Here is a 20,554-nt window from a genome sequence, read left to right as displayed (position 1 = left end):
ACATCCCAGTTTAGGGTTTTCCCCATTTGAACTTGTATATGGCCGTGAGGTTAAGGGGCCATTGCAGTTGGTAAAGCAGCAATGGGAGGGATTTACACCGTCTCCAGGAACTAACATTCTGGACTTCGTAACCCACCCACAAAACACCCTCCGAACCTCTTTAGCCCTTGCTAGAGAAAACTTACAGGATGCTCAAAAAGAGAAAAAAACCTGGTATGATAAACATGCCAGAGAGCGTTCCTTCAAAGTAGGAGACCAGGTCATGGTCTTAAAGGCGCTCCAGGCCCATAAAATGGAAGCATCGTGGGAAGGGCCATTCATGGTCCAGGAGCGCCTGGGAGCTGTTAATTATCTCATAGCATTCCCCACCTCCAACCGAAAGCCTAAGGTGTACCATATTAATTCTCTAAAGCCCTTTTATTCCAGAGAATTAAAGGTTTGTCAGTTTACAGCCCAGGGAGGAGACGACGCTGAGTGGCCTGAAGGTGTTTACTACGAAGGGAAATGTGCTGGTGGTGTGGAAGAGGTGAACCTCTCCATGACCCTTGGGCGTATGCAGCGACAGCAGATCCAGGAGCTGTGCACTAGCTACGCGCCAACGTTCTCAGCCACCCCAGGACTGACTGAACAGGCATACCACTCCATTGATACAGGTAATGCTCACCCAATTAGGGTCCAACCTTACCGGGTGTCTCCTCAAGCTAAAACTGCTATAGAACGGGAGATCCAGGATATGTTACAGATGGGTGTAATCCGCCCCTCTGAAAGTGCATGGGCATCTCCAGTAGTTCTAGTTCCCAAACCAGATGGGGAAATACGTTTTTGCGTGGACTACCGTAAGCTAAATGCTGTAACTCGCCCAGACAACTATCCAATGCCACGCACAGATGAACTATTAGAGAAACTGGGACGGGCCCAGTTCATCTCTACCTTGGACTTAACCAAGGAGTACTGGCAGGTACCGCTAGATGAATCTGCCAAGGAAAGGTCAGCCTTCATCACACCTCTCGGGCTGTATGAATTTAATGTACTCCCTTTCGGGCTGCGAAATGCACCCGCCACTTTCCAAAGACTTGTAGATGGTCTCCTAGCGGGATTAGGAGAATATGCAGTCGCCTACCTTGACGATGTGGCCATATTTTCGGATTCCTGGGCAGACCACCTGGAACATCTACAAAAAGTCCTTGAGCGCATAAGGGAGGCAGGACTAACTGTTAAGGCTAAGAAGTGTCAAATAGGCCTAAACAGAGTGACTTACCTTGGACACCAGGTGGGTCAAGGAACTATCAGCCCCCTACAGGCCAAAGTGGATGCTATCCAAAAGTGGCCTGTCCCAAAGTCAAAGAAACAGGTTCAATCCTTCTTAGGCTTGGCCGGTTATTACAGACGATTTGTACCGCACTACAGCCAAATCGCTGCCCCACTGACAGACCTAACCAAAAAGAAACAGCCAAATGCTGTTCAGTGGACCGGAAAGTGTCAGAAGGCCTTTAACAAGCTTAAAGCGACACTCATGTCTGACCCTGTACTAAGGGCCCCAGACTTTGACAAACCGTTCCTAGTAACCACAGATGCATCCGAGCATGGTGTGGGAGCAGTTTTAATGCAGAAAGGACCTGATCAAGAATTCCACCCTGTAGTGTTTCTCAGCAAAAAACTGTCTGAGAGGGAAAGCAACTGGTCAGTCACTGAAAAAGAATGTTATGCCATTGTCTATGCTCTGGAAAAGCTACGCCCATATGTTTGGGGACGGCGTTTCCACCTGCAAACCGACCATGCTGCACTGAAGTGGCTTCACACCGTCAAGGAAACTAACAAAAAACTTCTTCGGTGGAGTTTAGCTCTCCAAGATTTTGATTTCGACATCCAACACATCTCAGGAGCTTCTAACAAAGTGGCTGATGCACTCTCCCGTGAAAGTTTCCCAGAATCAACTGGTTAAAATCGTCCTTGAGATGTGGAAAATATTGTTAGTCTTTATGTACTTGGTAGTATATTTAGAGATGCATGTGTCTTATTAACTCTGTTTTCCTAGAGCTCCAGGAAGAAATCCCAGCCAGTGTTTCACCCTAGCTGAGATTTGGGGGGCGTGTCATAAATATAAAGGGAAGGGTAAACCCCTTTGAAATCCCTCCTGGCCAGGGGAAAGCTCCTCTCACCTGTAAAGGGTTAAGAAGCTAAAGGTAACCTCGCTGGCACCTGACCAAAATGACCAATGAGGAGACAAGATACTTTCAAAAGCTGGGAGGAGGGAGAGAAACAAAGGGTCTGTGTCTGTCTGTAGTCGTCTTGGCCAGGGACAGAACAGAAATGGAGTCTTAGAACTTTTAGTAAGTTATCTAGCTAGGTATGTGTTAGATTATGATTTCTTTAAATGGCTGAGAAAAGAATTGTGCTGAATCGAATAACTATTTCTGTCTGTGTATCTTTTTTGTAACTTAAGGTTTTGCCTAGAGGGGTTCTCTATGTTTTTGAATCTAATTACCCTGTAAGATATCTACCATCCTGATTTTACAGGGGGGATTTCTTTATTTCTATTTACTTCTATTTTTTATTAAAAGTCTTCTTGTAAAACACTGAATGCTTTTTCATTGTTCTCAGATCCAAGGGTTTGGGTCTGTGGTCACCTATGCAAATTGGTGAGGCTTTTTATCCAACATTTCCCAGGAAAGGGGGGGTGCAAGTGTTGGGAGGATTGTTCATTGTTCTTAAGATCCAAGGGTCTGGGTCTGTAGTCACCTAGGCAAATTGGTGAGGCTTTTTACCAAACCTTGTCCAGGAAGTGGGGTGCAAGGTTTTGGGAAGTATTTTGGGGGGAAGGACGCGTCCAAACAGCTCTTCCCCAGTAACCAGTATTAGTTTGGTGGTGGTAGCGGCCAGTCCAAGGATAACGGGTGTAATATTTTGTACCTTGGGGAAGTTTTGACCTAAGCTGGTAAAGATAAGCTTAGGAGGTTTTTCATGCAGGTCCCCACATCTGTACCCTAGAGTTCAGAGTGGGGGAGGAACCTTGACAGTTCCCGACAAAGGTATCACACAGACAGACAAAAGCCTTTTCCCACTCTCCAGATTTGAAAGTATCTTGACCCCTCATTGGTCATTTTGGGTCAGGTGCCAGCCAGGTTACCTGAGCTCCTTAACCCTTACAGGTAAAAGGACTTTGCCTCTGGCCAGGAGGGACTTTATAGCACTGTATACAGAAAGATGGTTACTCTTCCCTTTATAGTTATAACAATGGCCTTCATTTTCTAGAGACAAAAATAATGGAGGGAAACAGTGAGGAAAATAAAACAAAATAATGTCACTTGTTTGACACATATTGAGAGCAGAAATATTGCTCTTAAGTGAAGTAATAGTTGTCTTTTTGTAACATCTGATGTTGTAGCGATTTTGGTGGGACTGTTTCAGAATGGATATAATCACCAGTGACCTTTGAAAATTTAGGCTCAGGTTTTCAACAGCTAAGAAAACTCACTAGTGAAGAGTCAAATTCTGCCCTCCTTGACATGCTACCCCATCAAAATCAAGCTGTTTGGGTGGCAGCTTACAATTTAGTTCTGTGCACTAACCATTACAATCTACACATCAGAAACCTTCTGACCCCCCCACTGGAATTAGTTATTGTAAAAGATGAAAAAAATGAAAGCCTCACTCATAAGGTGCAAAACAGCCATTATTTCTGTTCTGTAGAGTAAGATTCTTTGCTTCCCGATTAGAAAAGTTTGCATGTGACATTACAAAAGGGCTAAAGTGTATTCTCAGCATTAGAACAAAGTGCTCAAAGAGATGAAGTGTCCTATACTCTGAAATGTGAATGTAAAAATCGCATCATGGTGCTCTGTTTTTATTGTCTCTTAGTGACTTCTAGATCAAATGTGTTCACTTTACATATAAAAAAGATAATTTTCCTAACTTCCAGCACTGAAAACTCAACCAGGGAGTCTATTCTACAGAAAGTCAGCAGAGATGACTCCGAATAGTCTCAGGGAGCAGAGCTATTAAGGTGGTGCTATTTTTACACAGTCACTTTACTGACTATAAACACACTTTAAATGTTGCTATTTTTCAAATGGGTAAGGTGGATTCTCAGCTTAAAGACAAGGTAACATGATCTCATTTATGGGGTGTGTCAAGGTTCCTCCCCCACTCTGAACTCTAGGGTACAGATGTGGGGACCTGCATGAAAAACCTCCTAAGCTTATCTTTACCAGCTTAGGTCAAAACTTCCCCAAGGTACAAAATACTCCACCCTTTGTCCTTGGATTGGCCGCTACAACCACCAAACTAATACTGGTTACTGGGGAAGAGCTGTTTGGACGCGTCTTTCCCCCCAAAATACTTCCCAAAACCTTGCACCCCACTTCCTGAACCCCTCTAGGCAAAACCTTAAGTTACAAAAAAGATACACAGACAGAAATAGTTATTCTATTCAGCACAGTTCTTTTCTCAGCCATTTAAAGAAATCATAATCTAACACGTACCTAGCTAGATTACTTACTAAAAGTTCTAAGACTCCATTCCTGGTCTATCCCCGACAAAGACCAGCATATAGACAGACACACAGACTCTTTGTTTCTCTCCCTCCTCCCAGCTTTTGAAAGTATCTCGTCTCCTCATTGGTCATTTTGGTCAGGTGCCAGCGAGGTTACCTTTAGCTTCTTAACCCTTTACAGGTGAGAGGAGCTTTCCCCTGGCCAGGAGGGATTTCAAAGGGATTACCCTTCCCTTTATATTTATGACAGGGTGGCAGAGCCATTGCACCTACTGTATGTTTAGGCTCTCTTTTGATTGATTTGTGACGGGAAAACTAAGAGCAACAGGATCAGACATTAGGGGTCTCAAGAATTGTAATCTGCCTCACCAAACAACTAATCAGTTATGATGACTGCCACTGTGTTATGCACTTTTACAAACTCAGGGTCTCAGAATCAGTTCTGAATATGACACAGCCAGAAACAAACACTATGAAACACATTGATAAATAACTACAATGGACAGAGAGCTTAACTTCAGAGAAAAAACAGGGTTTAAATAAAGCTCAGAAATGGAGAGAAAAGTGAAAGAACTAAGATGATTATTGCTGCCTTGTTTTGGTTGGACATTAGATTAGTCATGTTAAATGTTATTTTGCTTATAATACCGCTAATAATTGGATCCAGCTAACAATACATGGAGAACTGCAAATTTATACAGTTTGTTTTGGACAAAAAGAAAAGGCAAAGTAGCTTATAAGAGTGCCAAAAGCAATCTGACATTTGAAAATTGTTTTCCAATTATATCATAATGATTTTAGTCACCTTATCTCCATGGGACCTGCCCTTTGAGTTGACCTCTGATTTTATTTTTCTAAGAAATCTTTTTGAGGGATGCAGAACATCACATAGGAGCACTGACCCAATTGTTTCTGCAGCTGTGTATGTGAGGCTAGTCATCGTTATCATTTATTAGTGTTTCTGGCATAGCAATTTTTCAATCTCCAAAAATTCTTTCTGCCCTATTATATACCTGCACTGCATAATGACTGGTTTCAGAGTAGCAACCGTGTTAGTCTGTATTAGCAAAAAGAAAAGGAGTACTTGTGGCACCTTAGAGACTAACAAATTTATTTGAGCATAAGCTTTGGTGAGCTACAGCTCACTTCATCGGATGCATTCAGTGGAAAATACAGTGGGGAGATTTATATACATAGAGAACATGAAACAATGGGTGTTACCATCCACACTGTAATGAGAGCGATCACTTAAGGTGAGCTATTACCAGCAGGAGAGAGGGGGTGGGGGGGGAACCTACTGACCACTATTCCTACCTACGTGCCTCCAGCTTTCATCCAGACCACACCACATGATCCATTGTCTACAGCCAAGCTCTACGATACAACCGCATTTGCTCCAACCCCTCAGACAGAGACAAACACCTACAAGATCTCTATCAAGCATTCTTACAACTGCTGAAGTGAAGAAACAGATTGACAGAGCTAGAAGAGTACCCAGAAGTCACCTACTACAGGACAGGCCCAACAAAGAAAATAACAGAACGCCACTAGCCATCAACTAAAACCTCTCCAACGCATCATCAAGGATCCACAACCTATCCTGAAGGACGACCCATCACTCTCACAGATCTTGGGAGACAGGCCAGTCCTTGCTTACAGACAGCCCCCCAACATGAAGCAAATACTCACCAGCAACCACACAACAGAACCACTAACCCAGGTACCTATCCTTGCAACAAAGTCCGTTGCCAATGATAATATATATATATATGGTTTATAATGATAGATAGTGAATGAGTTTGGATGGAACTATATCTAAGTTTTTGGCTGGCATGTCTCTTGCCAATTTGTCTTTTACATAGGCGTGTTTAGATAATGGTCATTGCTGACAGGACAAAGGTGACGTTTTGTTATTGCATTGGAAAATTTATATAAAAGGAAGTTAATTAGTATAATAAATACACAAACGTAATACTAAGTGTCCCTGTGTTGGGAAAAACAAGAGCAAGACGACATGGAAACATGACAGAAAATAGTATAAACAACAAAATTGTATAAATTGCAGCTTGTACATGCATATCGTACAGGTTATGTAAGACACAATGCTTAATGTTGATTGGAGGAAAGCTAATGACTATGTAACACGGAAAGGTATGTGGAAACTAAGTGAACAAGGTCCATATCGGAGAAATACTGAACCAGAAACTGAAGGAACAAGACTGAAGGACAAGACTAGGAGTCAGAGATTAAGATGACCATCACGAAGTGGAGGCAGACTTCCTGGTACTCAGGAATTTGGTAACTTGATCTGTTTACTGTCTGGCATAAATATATGTCCAGAAAATATAAGTAACAATAATTCTGTTTGAAAATTTACAAATGAAGGTGAAAATAGCTTAAATGTGCTTGATCTCTGTATCAGAAGAATTTGTTGTTCTGCAATTCATTAAAAAAGGGGAAAGGATGAGGAAATATGGATAGAGAGTAGCCTTCCGCCTTTCTATCTTGATGTGGGTAAGTGCCCTTAGAAGGTTCAGTTCTGTTTGTAAGTCAGTCCTGTAACAGGAGGAGACCCAGAAGGAACTGCTCCCTGCTGCGGAGAGTAGTGTGACTGTTAACTGCGCCCCTTTGGGAGGTGCAGCATATTGCCACCACTATACCTGGTCAGCTCTGCTGACCACTGCATGCGGCAGTGGTGGGTAAAGGCATGTTCCGGGGTGTTGTGCACCCCAAAGGCCACATGGAAAGAGTGGAAGGACTGCTATTGTACCTGCTACATTCAGGGACACATGGAAGGAAAGACTTTTTTAAACCTCCCTTGCTCCCCAATATACAGGCACGTTTCCAAATAAGGACTTTAGTTCTGAGAACCGAAAGTTTTCTATACCTCCTACACAATTAGAAGAAAACACAAAGTCAGGATTTCTTTTTCTTCCATGGCTGTCAGATGGTTCCAAGCAGAACCTCTGTCATTTTATTCATAACCAGCTTTAGAGCTTTCAGTGGAGCTGCATATAAGTAGAGTGGAAGCTCAAAGTAAAATGGAGACAGTTCAAAGCTAACCATGGTATATTTATAATCCAGTTGAATGTACCTTCTCAGTTATGGTGGGCTTGTGAATTCATATTCAGCATTGCTCTGTGGGCCTGTAACTCTTTCTGACAGAGATTCTTAAGATGATTCCTCTCTGTTTCTCACTACCGGTAATTCTTTTTTGCAGTAAAATTGAAGTAAAGAAATAGCAAAATTTTTACACACTTTTTGTTTCCACCTAAGTAACTCTGGAGTTTGAGCAAATACACAGTTATCCACATAAATCTAGGTTTCACCAGTTCAAAAGTATTTTTCAAACCAGCATTCAGTTCACTGAAAAATAAAATGAGGAGTCTGGTATAAATCAGCTGACATTTTACATGTGAATCTCTATTCTTTCATACATAAATTTCTTTTTTATTTTATAATGGAACTCAAGAGCTGTGCATTATACAGGAGTGGGGTGTCCTATGGTAAAACTGGCAAACTGTTGTACTGTTCCTGTGGGATTTCTGGGATTTCTGTGGGTATCAAGAGATCAGAGACATTTTGAAGGGATGCAGGGGCAAGGGTGCATCTGTTGTCAATCTGCAGGGGAAAAACAGAGCTGGTATAGCCCAGAGGAGAGTGCTTGAGTAGCTGACAGGCTGGTTGTGTTAGGGAGCTTAAAGTCCAGCTACTATAGGCAGTACTCCCTGACGCTGGAGGCAGATGGTAACACGATAACTCAACCCTGGATGCCATGAGAAGGGGCACAGCCAGCAAAAATGTTTTTCTTTGTGTCCTTGTGATCAAATATTCCACCCTGACTGTTCAACAGGGCGAAGAAAACAATAATTCTGCTACATTTTCTTTTTTAAAAATGACTCTACAATTGCCACATATTCTCAATGTATCATACAGTCAAGACTATCCTCTGATTCATTAGTTTCCAGAATTGTTCAGCCTTCCATTCCAGTTTTCTCACCCTAGCCATGAGATAATACTTTTAGGACCCACAGTAGGGCCCAGATTTTCAAAAGAGTTCAGCTCACACTGAGACACCAAAATCGGTGGAAAGATTTTCATATTAGCTGCTTTCAGCTTTTTTAAAAATCTGGCCCTAATAACACAAGTGAAATCCTCAGCAATATATATTAATCTTTATAGAAGACACCACCACACACAGGCTACTCTGGGAGGGTCCTCTTTCATTTATATAATGATACATGTACTTGAATTAAAGCTCTTTGGGGCAGGGAACATTCTTAACTTATGCTGATGCAGCATTGTGTAAACAAACAGTAGTAATAATGACTGCCGATTAGGAGTGAAATCCTGGCCCTAACATACTCATTGGCAAAACTTTATTTGACTTCCATAAGGCCAGGATTTCACCATACAGCTACAGTCATATCCTGAAATTGCCAGTTTTCTTATTTCTGAAAGTGCACAGAGATGGTAATTTTCTTCACAGATGCAAAGGATATTGAAATAACATTGTATCAGTGACAGAAAACCAATACAAATAAACACAGCACACACATTTCTTTCCTTTTGGGATTTGCAAAGTCAGCTGCACACTTCCTGAAGTCGCTAGTTTGGATTCCCTCCAAAATTTGCAACTACTTAAGAAATTTTAAGAATTTATTGGTTTGAAAAAGCCTCTGAACATGTGCAATGTCCAGAAAGTCTTCCTTAAACAAAAGAAGTTTTCAAAAAGCTCTTTAAGTTGCATGGAGTGTAGAGGAAAAAAATCAATCAATGGTGGGCAACCTGCGGCCCGCGGCCTGTCAGGGTAATCCCCTGGTGGGCTGCGAGACAGTTTGTTTAGAATCATAGAATCATAGAATCATAGAATATCAGGGTTGGAAGGGACCCCAGAAGGTCATCTAGTCCAACCCCCTGCTCAAAGCAGGACCAATTCCCAGTTAAATCATCCCAGCCAGGGCTTTGTCAAGCCTGACCTTAAAAACCTCTAAGGAAGGAGATTCTACCACCTCCCTAGGTAACGCATTCCAGTGTTTCACCACCCTCTTAGTGAAAAAGTTTTTCCTAATATCCAATCTAAACCTCCCCCACTGCAACTTGAGACCATTACTCCTCGTTCTGTCATCTGCTACCATTGAGAACAGTCTAGAGCCATCCTCTTTGGAACCCCCTTTCAGGTAGTTGAAAGCAGCTATCAAATCCCCCCTCATTCTTCTCTTCTGCAGGCTAAACAATCCCAGCTCCCTCAGCCTCTCCTCATAACTCATGTGTTCCAGACCCCTAATCATTTTTGTTGCCCTTCGCTGGACTCTCTCCAATTTATCCACATCCTTCTTGAAGTGTGGGGCCCAAAACTGCACACAGTACTCCAGTTTACATTAACCGTCCACAGGCACGGCCTCCCGCAGCTCCCAGTGGCTGCGGTTTGTCATTCCTGGCCAGTGGGAGTTGCGGGAAGCGGCAGCCAGCACGTCCCTGAGGACAGTCAATGTAAACAAACTGTCTTGCAGCCTGCCATCGGATTACCCTGATGGGCCGCAGGTTGCTCACCACTGATATAAAAGTATGAGGTGGAGGGTCCCAACTTGGGGCATTAAAAATTCATAATTTGTCCTTTTCAGTTGATGGCACTCTAATATTTGGACACAATAAATTACCCTGTGAAAAGCTGTTGTAGCTATTGTAGCATGCGGAATCTTATGTTTGCACTTCAGTTATGGAATTCTTGGCTTTTGTGGCCTGTCTCACAACTTTAATGTACTTTAGAAACGGTTTATTTCTGTATTTCCTTGATTGTTGTTACATGGGGTTCTGATTGTCTTCTTGAAACACAGAATCATAGAAGTGTAGGACTGGAAGAGATCTCAATAGGTCATCTAGTCCAGTCTCGTGCATTGAGGTAGGACTAAGTATTATCTAGATCAACCTAATAGGTGTTTGTCTAACACTTTCTTAAAACCTCCAGTGATGGAGATGCCACAACCTCCCCAGGTAATTTGTTCCAGTGCTTACCTACCCTTACATTTAGGAAGCTTTTGCTAATGTCTAACCTCTGGACTTTCTCCAATTTGTTCACATCTTTCCTGAAGTGTAATACCCAGAACTGGACACAATACTGCAGCTGAGGCCCTATCAGTGCTGAACAGAGAGGAAAAATTACTTCTTGTGTCTTGCTTACAAGACTCTTGCTAATACATCCCAGAATGATTTTTTTGCAACATTATTACATTGTTGACTCATATTTAGTTTGTGATTCACTACAACCCCCAGATCTTTTTCTGCAGTACTCCTTCCTCGGCAGTCATTTCCCATATAGTATTTGTGCAATTGATTATTTTTTCCTAAGTAGAGTACTTTGCATTTGTCCTTGTTGAATTTCATCTTATTTAATTCGGAGCATTTCTCCAGTTTGTCAAGATCATTTTGAATTTTAATTGTGTTCTCCAAAGCACTTGCAACCTCTCCCAGCTTGGTATCAGCCACAAACTTTATAAGTGTGCTATCTATGCCATTATCTAAATAATTTATGAAGATATTGAATAGAATCAGACCCAGGACAGATCTTTGCAGGATCACACTTGATATGCCCTTCCAGCTTGATTTTGAGCTGTTGATAGCTGCTCTTTGAATACAGTTTTCTAGGCAGTTGTGCACCTTTTCTACTGATTTTCATCAGATCTAGTCACTGCTAACATAGCTGGATAAACAAGCAGAAATCAGCTCTAATCTTGGTGCTGTTCTCTAGGAAGTCAAGATTTTTTAATTTTTTTTAAGCACATTTTGAATTCTATCCAGCCATTACTAAAAGAAATATCCAGATAATTGGAAACCCTGAGGTAGTAATGTTTTTTCAGTGAATTACACGGTCATTAGAGAAAGTAATTTTTGGTTTATGCCCGCTAAAATTCAGTGACAGCTCTAAATTTTTTCATAGATTTATTCTAGGCTGTCTACAGTTTGCACAGGTTTTAGACCTGGTCACTGCTAATGAATCAGTTTAGCTATTGCTGTGCATGTTCAGTTGCCATATGGTAATTAAATGTTGATGTCTCACTTTTTAAAACAGCAAAATAAGCAAATTTTAACAGACCACACTAGTCAAGATGAAGAATAAACAACGATGCACCATATACTCAGCTTGTGTGTCTAGAAAGTTCCACAATTGTTTCCTGTCTTAAAGAACCTACAGGGCAAACGCTTTATTGACATAACCTATTGACTTCAATGGAGTTGCAGCAGCAGATAAACTGACTTTGATTTTTCAACATCAACAAAACAAAAAATAAAAATCTGATCTCATTTGAAATCCATATGCCAAATTTCATACTAACTGCAGTTTTTATTGCTCAATCATGAATCCCTTTAGATAGCAAGTTTGAAAGTGCTAACATTATTCATGTCTTAGAAACTAGTTTTCTGAACCTCATTCAGAGCTCTAAAATGTCTGATTTACATAGGTTTCACTGCAGAGAAACCTATATAAGAAACCACCCTTATTATGCAACTTTCTGTCCTAAGAAATTACACCAACATATCCCCAAAAGTATTAAGTGCAATTCTTCTTATTAAAAAAACTATTACTGTTAGGCAACGGATTTTTGTCAGTTTATTGGAGGGTCACGCGAGACAGGTTTCATGGTATATGAATACAGAAGTCTGTATAATGTACGTATTTATGTGGTAACATCATATAGCACGTCACATGAGCTGAACTATACATAAAAGAACCATATTTGTTACAGAACTATTTAAATGTATGTATGCTAAACCTATGTTACATACAGATGTTATCTTGTATAAACTGGCATGTGACTTCCTGGACGTGATAGACTCTATGGGTTTTACCTCAAGGGCCAAGGAGAAATCCCTCAGGGCTGGCCATATGTTCTACTTCATATTTTGGGCTGGTTTAAAATACATAAAATAATTGGATCACCCCACAGAACACTCCAACTCTCATCATATACATTTAAATGCAAGGGGTAATTCACATTTATTAATGCTAAAGCCAATTAAATTCCTTATGCCTTAGAGACTAATGGATCCTATGACCTTTTGTACTCTCCTTACTGGTGCCGAGACACAGCTGACTTCCCTCTTCAAATCATGGTTTTGACACTAATTGCAATGGCCCCTTGTCTTCCCTCCTGCCTGCCTTAACTAGGTTGTCTGACCCCTTAGCAAAGAAGCTGCCACAACATAATGGTGATCTGCGTGAGCTGAAGTAGGCTGGGTGCAGACTGGAAAGAAGATAACTGAGAAGCCACGTGGAGAAGGATCTTGTACACCCACACTTTACACAGGTGTGCTTATCTCCTTTTCTTGCTTACAGAAAGGAATCTGTTACATCCTTCATGGATGAGATAGTCTGCAGCCTGATCTCTCTTGGCCTTTGGACTGCAATAGATTACCTTTCTCTAGCTGGATTTGATTTATTTTTCAATCAGACTATCTATAGTTTTATGGATGCCCTGAGCCCCATTTTCTCAGGATTTGACCCCTTTCCATCCTCTTTGTCTGAAGAAGGTACTATAACTGTTGTACTACAATTTACAAACATTATTAACTCCTCATCTGGCAGGGGAAGGTGACGATCTTCCTCAGATATGCACAGATTTTCCCCCTTGTCAAGAAACGTTTCTTGATTCTGAAGCAATTGCTATTTGAGGTTCACTTTCAAGCCTTCCAAAAAAGGAGATTGAGAAGATGTCCTATACAGTCTCAGATGTATTTGCATGCCAATGACATTCCACTTCGATTCCAGGGTTTAGGCTTTCCATTGAAGTCAAGATCGTGTTTCTTAGGCTATGTCTACACTTGAGCTGCTGCAGGTGCACGACTGTAGCGTTTCAGTATAGACATTCGCTACAGTGATAGGAAGGGTTCTCCCACTGCTGGGGTTAATCCACCTCCCTGGAAGGCGGTAGCTAGGTCAATGGAAGAGACGTGAATGATCTCCTGTTGCTTTCAAATATGGATTAGTTGTTCATTACTATAAATTCATATCCACTATGTGTCTCTGCATCTTTTGATATCATTGATGAAATTTTGCTGGTGTCTGGAACGGTTATTGAATAGTTCAAGTCATACAAAGAAGAGTGACTCGGTGATGATGAACAGTTGTTCCATCACCCATGTAGTTCACACATGCACACAGGCCCTTTCCAAAATAGTTTTATACATGATGGTACTGAAATTAATAGTTTGGAGGCTAGTGAATCAGGTAAATAATCCTGATATCACTTTTACCCACGCCCTTTCTAAGAAAAAAACATATGTTGGCTGTAGCACAAAGATGTGTTTTTCCTCAGTTGCACTATTTATCATGTTTTTATTATTACTATTAATTATTTATATTACAGTAGCTCCCAGAGGTCACAATAAGGATCAGGACTCCATTGTGCAAAGAGCTGCACAAACATACGAGACAACTGCTGTCCTGAAGACCTTACTGTCTAAGATTACAAGCAATATCTGAGTGCTGAGGGAGAATACAATCAAATTATGTATAATTTTTATAGTCTTACATACATTTTAAAAGTTAAATAAATTCCCTTTAACTGCACCCGGCTTCCCCTCAGCCTATTCTGTTCTAAATACACAGAAATGAGGCATGACCAGAGGATTACAAGACTAATTATTGTAGTTCCTCTTTGCAGGACTTCCAACAGTGCTTCTCTATTGCTTGTAACTTATTTAGAATGCAGTAGCACTTTTGTTCACTGGCTTCAGCAATCAGGATGTCACACACACCTTGTGTTGCTGTGCGTAAATGAGAAGACTGACGTTAAGGTGGTAGAGTTGATTTTTCAATCTCTTAGCAATGTGCACCTAGGCTAAATTAGGGAGTCCTCCGTGAGCTCCAACCTGAGATGAGATGAGATGCCATGTATCTTTTACATATTCCACTGTTGCACCTTAAGTCAGCAGGAGATCACACCATTGCTCTGGTAGACATTAGAGGACTCCTTTAATATCCGTCTCAGTTATTCTCTTCCTATTGAAAAAACATCTTTTCCAAGGGTGTTTTTAGTACAACTGCTGATGGTCACACATTTACTGGTTTTCACTCCTCCATGCAATTGATTTAGAACGACCATGTCATCTAACTCTGATCTACAAGTGGCTTTTTTAAGTAACCAAATTAAAGCTCCCTTCCAGTTTCTTAGGATTTAGCAAGATCACTTATTTTTGTCCATTCATAAACTGCTAAAGATTTAAACAGGACCTGCCTTACTTTCAATAGTCAGGATCCATCCATTCCCACTGGCTCGAATTACCTTCTCTTTCAGCTTGGATAGAGAAAAATTTTACCTACAGGAGGCATGCCACATGCCTCGCACTTGCACTTGGTGCAATCTTACGTGGAATCTCTCCATGAGAAAGACACAGCAGAAGAGGTTGTAAATCAACTAGTATACTGTGGTTTATGGAATATTATATCATATTATATCATAGCTACTGATACATTTGATTTCTCTTGCTCTTCTAATTTATGGCACCCTACTAAGGCGTGAAAGGAACCTTCATGTAACCAATAGTTGGCTCATACCCCTGATTTTATATCACAGAAATAAAATAATTAAGCATTCATCCTACCTGGATCTTTGGTTTCCAGATCACCATTTTTAGTAATGTTGGGGTAATATTACATGCATCCACATAATGAAGGGCAGGCATGCTGAAAATCCAGATATATGAAAGGATACATTACAGAAGCAAAATGTTTTCCAGAAATTAAGGCTGCAATTCAGGAAAGCACTCTAGCACATGTTTAAGCCCCATTAAAGTTAAGCATGACTTTCCGATATAGTGACTGATTTACTCACATGTTTCAATAGTTCCTGAATCAGGACACAACATGCACTGATGTAACACATTTTTCTACAATTATCTATTTGTACTTTTATAGATTTTTGTAATCTAGCAATATAGCATGTATATTAACTCTTATTTATGACTCAGGCAGACAGTAATCTTGGAAATGAAAAATGTTCAAATTTATCAAGATTGCATATTATTTTGATGAAATACACCAACAGGATAATTTGTGGGTGCTGTTGATTTCAGAAGTAAACATAACATAAACATTTCTTTTGGAAATAAGAAAATTGATGGAAACATGCCCAAATAAAAAGGAAGACAAAACCTAAGCAGTCCATATTTACTCATTTATCTGATAGGCACATTTAATGGGCTGCAAAGCAACAACACAAAATAAACCCCAGGAGAGAATTCTGAGACTGTTTCTGATCCCAATCCTGTGAGATACTGAATGTCCTCAACTCCCATGTAAAGTAAGGGAAGTTGAGTGCTCAGCATATTGCAAGACCAGGTCCTCTCCAAACTCATAGAAGAATAACCAGTTCAAGAGATACATTATTGAACATTATTGAGCCTATTATTTTATTAAGGGAGATATAAGTGCATGCTAACTTTAAGGTTATATGATGTATCTTTTCATTAAAATGTGATAAAAGGGGTCACATGCTATTGTGAGGAAGATGGCTGCCTAGTCCTGGACCTCCTCATTCCACACATATCAATTCATCTCTAATAATTACTTTCCTAGCAAATTAGCAATACGTTTCTCTCATAACCGTTTATATTAATTCCAAGGTAAACTTCAAACTGTTGAATATGGATTCCAATGAAAAAATGAGAGGCAACAAAAGACCTAAGCCTGACTCACCTAAGCAGCTAAAGGAGAAGACTGCAAGGCCACAGCAGAACCTAGCCCAAGATATGGTGCCACTGAAAGAGCTCCTCACAGACCAATTGGATTCACTCTCGAAAGATATTCGTGGCCTTTCTAAAGATGTACGTGATGTAAAATCCCAAACGGCTCACTTGGAAAATGAGCTACAAAACACTGCCATTGAAACCAGTGAAATTAAAGAAGAAATCTCCTCCTTAAAGCTTAGACTAGACAAACTGGAAGAAAAAAAAAGACAACTTAGAAAACAGATCTTGAAGAAGACGTTTGCCTCTTAAGCATTGCTGAGGGTCTAGAGGAGAAGAATATTGTCAGCAATGCATATAGTGTAACAGTTTAACACTACACTGGGGTTTATAGCACCATCTAATGACTGAAGTATTATCTTCACAACTTGCACTGCTAGACAGAATCTCTCCACTAGCTCTGCCTTTGATGGATTGTGTTATGGTAACCACAAGTACCTTGGAACAGTCAATACTCCTGACATGTAAAATAGACCATAATCTAAACCTTAAATAGCACTAGTTATTCAATTTGTGCAGGACATTTGGCAACTGACAGCATATATTTATTCAAAGCTAACCAGTCTCTAATAGAGATAAGTACATATTATATCGTAGAGATGTGGTTTTACAGTATCAACAGGGAAACGTGCGCCTTCAGAATGAGGTTATATATATCAATGTATCATCTGAAACTTTGCCATAAATTTTCTTAGCATGCACCTAGAATTTCAGGGAAATTAATCTATCTTCCAAAAGAATTAAAATCCTGAAACACATCAGATCAAAAAAGCGTCAAGTAACTTGACTGCAGGAAAATCATCTAGCAAAATTAGATGCCCACAGAATCCAGAAGATGTGGGTAGGTGTTGAATATCATTCATCACTGAATTCTAAGAGCAGAGGCACATCCATCTTAATTTACAAAAGTATAACTTTTCAATGTATACAGTCTTGGTTTGGTCCAGAAGGAAGATACGTTCTTCTTGAAGGCTGTTTCAACTCAAAAAAGTTAATTCTAGGAAGCATTTACAATCCAAGTGGAGGTAATTCTGAATTTTTCAAAGACATTGCAGACATTCTTTCTAATAAAAAAAGACATTCCTGTATTACTGGGAGACAGCTGGAATACTACACTAGATAGACATCTGGACAAATCCAATTACATGAGACCCAGCTCTTAAAACACAATAGACCAACCCTCATTGTTAATGAAAGAACTTGATTTAAAAGATACATGGAGACTGAGACATCTCAAGGAGTGTGATTATCCATATTTCTTTACACTACATTCCTCTTACAAGAAAAAGTCAGTTCTGAATTATCTTCAGAACTGATTTCAGCAAGCCTAGAAGCAGCTATCAATAAAATATTAATTTCAGATCCTTCTCCCATTATATTTACCATTGACACTGGTTACACATCATTAAAAGCTTCTAGGTGGAAACTGAACACTCTTCTGTAGAAGATGTAAAGTTTTGTTCCACAGTTGATTCAACTATATTTAACTTCATAGAAGAAAATAAGTCTCAGATACCATATTTTGGGAAGCTCTGAAAGCTACTGTAGGGGGTGAATGCATCAGGTATGCCTCCCAAAAGAAGAGGACTCAAGTTAATAGAATCTCTGGACAAGGAAAGAGATGAGTTGGAGAGAATGCACAGGACATTCTCTAATCATTGCCAAATATATAGCGAATGCTTATCCAGCTAAGTTAAATTTACATTCAACCAGGTCAAACAAAGATATTATGAATGGGGAGATAAAATAGGTAAACTGCTTGCCAGAAGACTTAAGATGGAGCTAACCAACAACAATATTTCTTCCTCATTACAAGAGGACAGGGGTGCCATTCTTGAACCAATAGATATAAATGATCAAATTAAGCAATTCTATCAAGCTTTATATAAATCAGACAACCCATTTCACTCTAATAAATCTGATCATTCCATTGATGGCATACCTCTTCATACCATAACTTCAGAACAAATGTTGTTTATGGAAAAGCTATCACAACGTAAGTGATCGAATGGGCTACAAAAATATGAATTCTGGCAAGGCCCCTGGGGTGGATGGCTTTCCAACAGATGTCTACAAAACATTTTGTAATCAGCTATCTTCTATTATTTCAAATATTTTCACTGAAACATTCCAAGAAGGAACCATGGCTTGTGACATGAGAACTGATGTAATTACTTTAAAAGAAGAAAAAAGAGGGTTGCAACTTTGTCAACTTCCACCCCATATCTCTACTGAACACAGATTGCAAAATAATTGCAAACAATTTAGCAACACGACTGAACACCATCATCCAATCAATGATACATACAGATCAGGTTGGTTTCATTAAAGCAAGATTGGGTGCAGATAATATGAGAAAAATCACTTACTTGATCCAGGCAGCTCAGATGTTCCCTCCATAACCTTATCTCTAGATGCAGAAAAAGCCTTTGATAGGGTTGAATGGCCTTATCTAATGGCTGTCCTATAAAAATTCCGCTTTGGACCCATATTCCTGAATTGGGTCAGTGTATTATAAAACTCTCCCCTTGCTTCACTTAATCAATTAATGGAATTATTTCTTCCACATTTCAACTAGAAAGAGGGACATGACAGGGCTGTCCCCTATCATCCCGCCTTTTTACTTTTTAATGTCTCTCTTGAACCACTGACAATGTACGTACGTCAAAACTTAGCCATTGAAGGTGTGACTGTAAACAGGAAAGACTACAACATGAGTTTATATGCTGATGACATTTTTGTACTACTGAAGAATCCATCCTCATCAATCACATCATTATTTAATTTAGTTGATATTTTTGGAAAGATCTCTGATTTTCACATTAAGTGAAATAAAAAAAAAAAGAATGGATATATCCAAAAGACCAAATCTTTCTCACCTGCAGCATTTTCTATTTCAAATATGCAAGGAAATAAATTATTTAGGTGTTAAAATTTCTCCTAACTTTCCCCCCCAAATTTCTATAAACATGGACTATATATTAAAAGAAATTTCCAAGGATGTAGAGAGGTGGCATCTCCTCCCTCTATCCTTACTAGGGAGAATAGAAATAGCCAAAATGAATATCTACCCAAGAATGACTTATATTATTAGCCCATTGCCTTTCAAGTTCTCTCCCTTGCTCTTTACTCAAATAAATAGGCTTATCATGCAATTTATGTGGGATAAAAACCTCCCTTGTCACATCAGGTCCTCACAAAGTCCTGGGCAAACAAGGGTTACCAGATTTGTATCTATATTATCAAGCATTTCAAATGTGTCCAGTAGCAAAATTGGTCCCCTCCAGTAGCTCTGCATATACACTGGCCTGGTTTGATATAAAAAAAAAAAAATTAGCTAAACCATTTGGTTCCCTCTCTTCTTCTATATACCCTAAGAGGCTACCGAGAATCTCAAGGAAAAATCCAATCTTTGCATCGTTGTGGAAAACGAGTCACACCATCTGTTTGGTTCAAACAGTCTGAGGTCCTTTATTGAATATAAGCATGCAGGGAGAGGGAAATAGAGATGGTCACACACAGGTGCCACCCTGGTCTCTCTCTGCCCTGCCCCTATAATACCAGACTTATATAGGTCCAAATTCAAGCCAAATGGTACATTTCCTTACCACTCAGGCATTATTAATAAAGCCTTATAAGGAATTAATGGAAGGGCAGTTTCATAATTAGCACAGTGCTGATGCACCACGTTATTATCAAGATCTTATCAAGATCTGAGGTTTGCTGTGGCAGCGTTTTGCCTAGGGACTTTTTCAGGGTGGAGGGTGCATATAATGGACAGCTAGAGACTTTTCTGGAGGCCCTTTGGTTCTTTTCTAGTTAGAGATTGGCCTAGTCCATTATCTGGGTCAAGTGACACAACCTAGCATACGTAAATGCTTTAGCTTAAGCCAAGTCTTACAGGATACAGGCCTGTAGGCCTCTTGCATTACAGCTCTTGCATATGTTGCATATAGTGCATAGATTTTTGCCGCAGAATGGGATCAGTTTCAACAGCAAGGTTAACAGCAATTTTCCCCACAGCACCTACATGGGGCATCCTACAATGCATTAAGATAATTACAGCATCTGAATTTACTAATTCTTTTCTCTTACCACTACAAGATAACCCATGCCTCAGGATTATGGCCAACTCCATGCATAAAACAATTTGGATAGAAAAAGGCTTAACAAAAATTAAAGCTATAACACAAGATGATAGATTGGCCTCCTTTGATTACTTGTGTAACAAATATTAGTTACTGCTGTCTCATAGTTCTTTCTTTCAGCAACTTTCTTTCAGGGACAATCGTTCTGTTTCAGTTCGCTCACCTATAG

At 39.9% G+C, this 20,554-nt stretch overlaps 1 protein-coding gene across 2 annotated transcripts in view; it reads right to left on the bottom strand.

Moving 5' to 3' along the window:
• The window catches only part of NKAIN2 (sodium/potassium transporting ATPase interacting 2), a 780,527-nt gene that overhangs the window by 612,836 nt on the left and 147,137 nt on the right, over window positions 1–20,554 (bottom strand). The window lies entirely within an intron of this gene.

The sequence above is a fragment of the Lepidochelys kempii genome, chromosome 3, assembly GCF_965140265.1.
Source record: "Lepidochelys kempii isolate rLepKem1 chromosome 3, rLepKem1.hap2, whole genome shotgun sequence".
NCBI classification, from domain to species: Eukaryota; Metazoa; Chordata; order Testudines; family Cheloniidae; genus Lepidochelys; species Lepidochelys kempii.
Note: the sequence above shows the minus strand (reverse complement) of the source record. Positions and strands in the feature narration are given on the sequence as shown.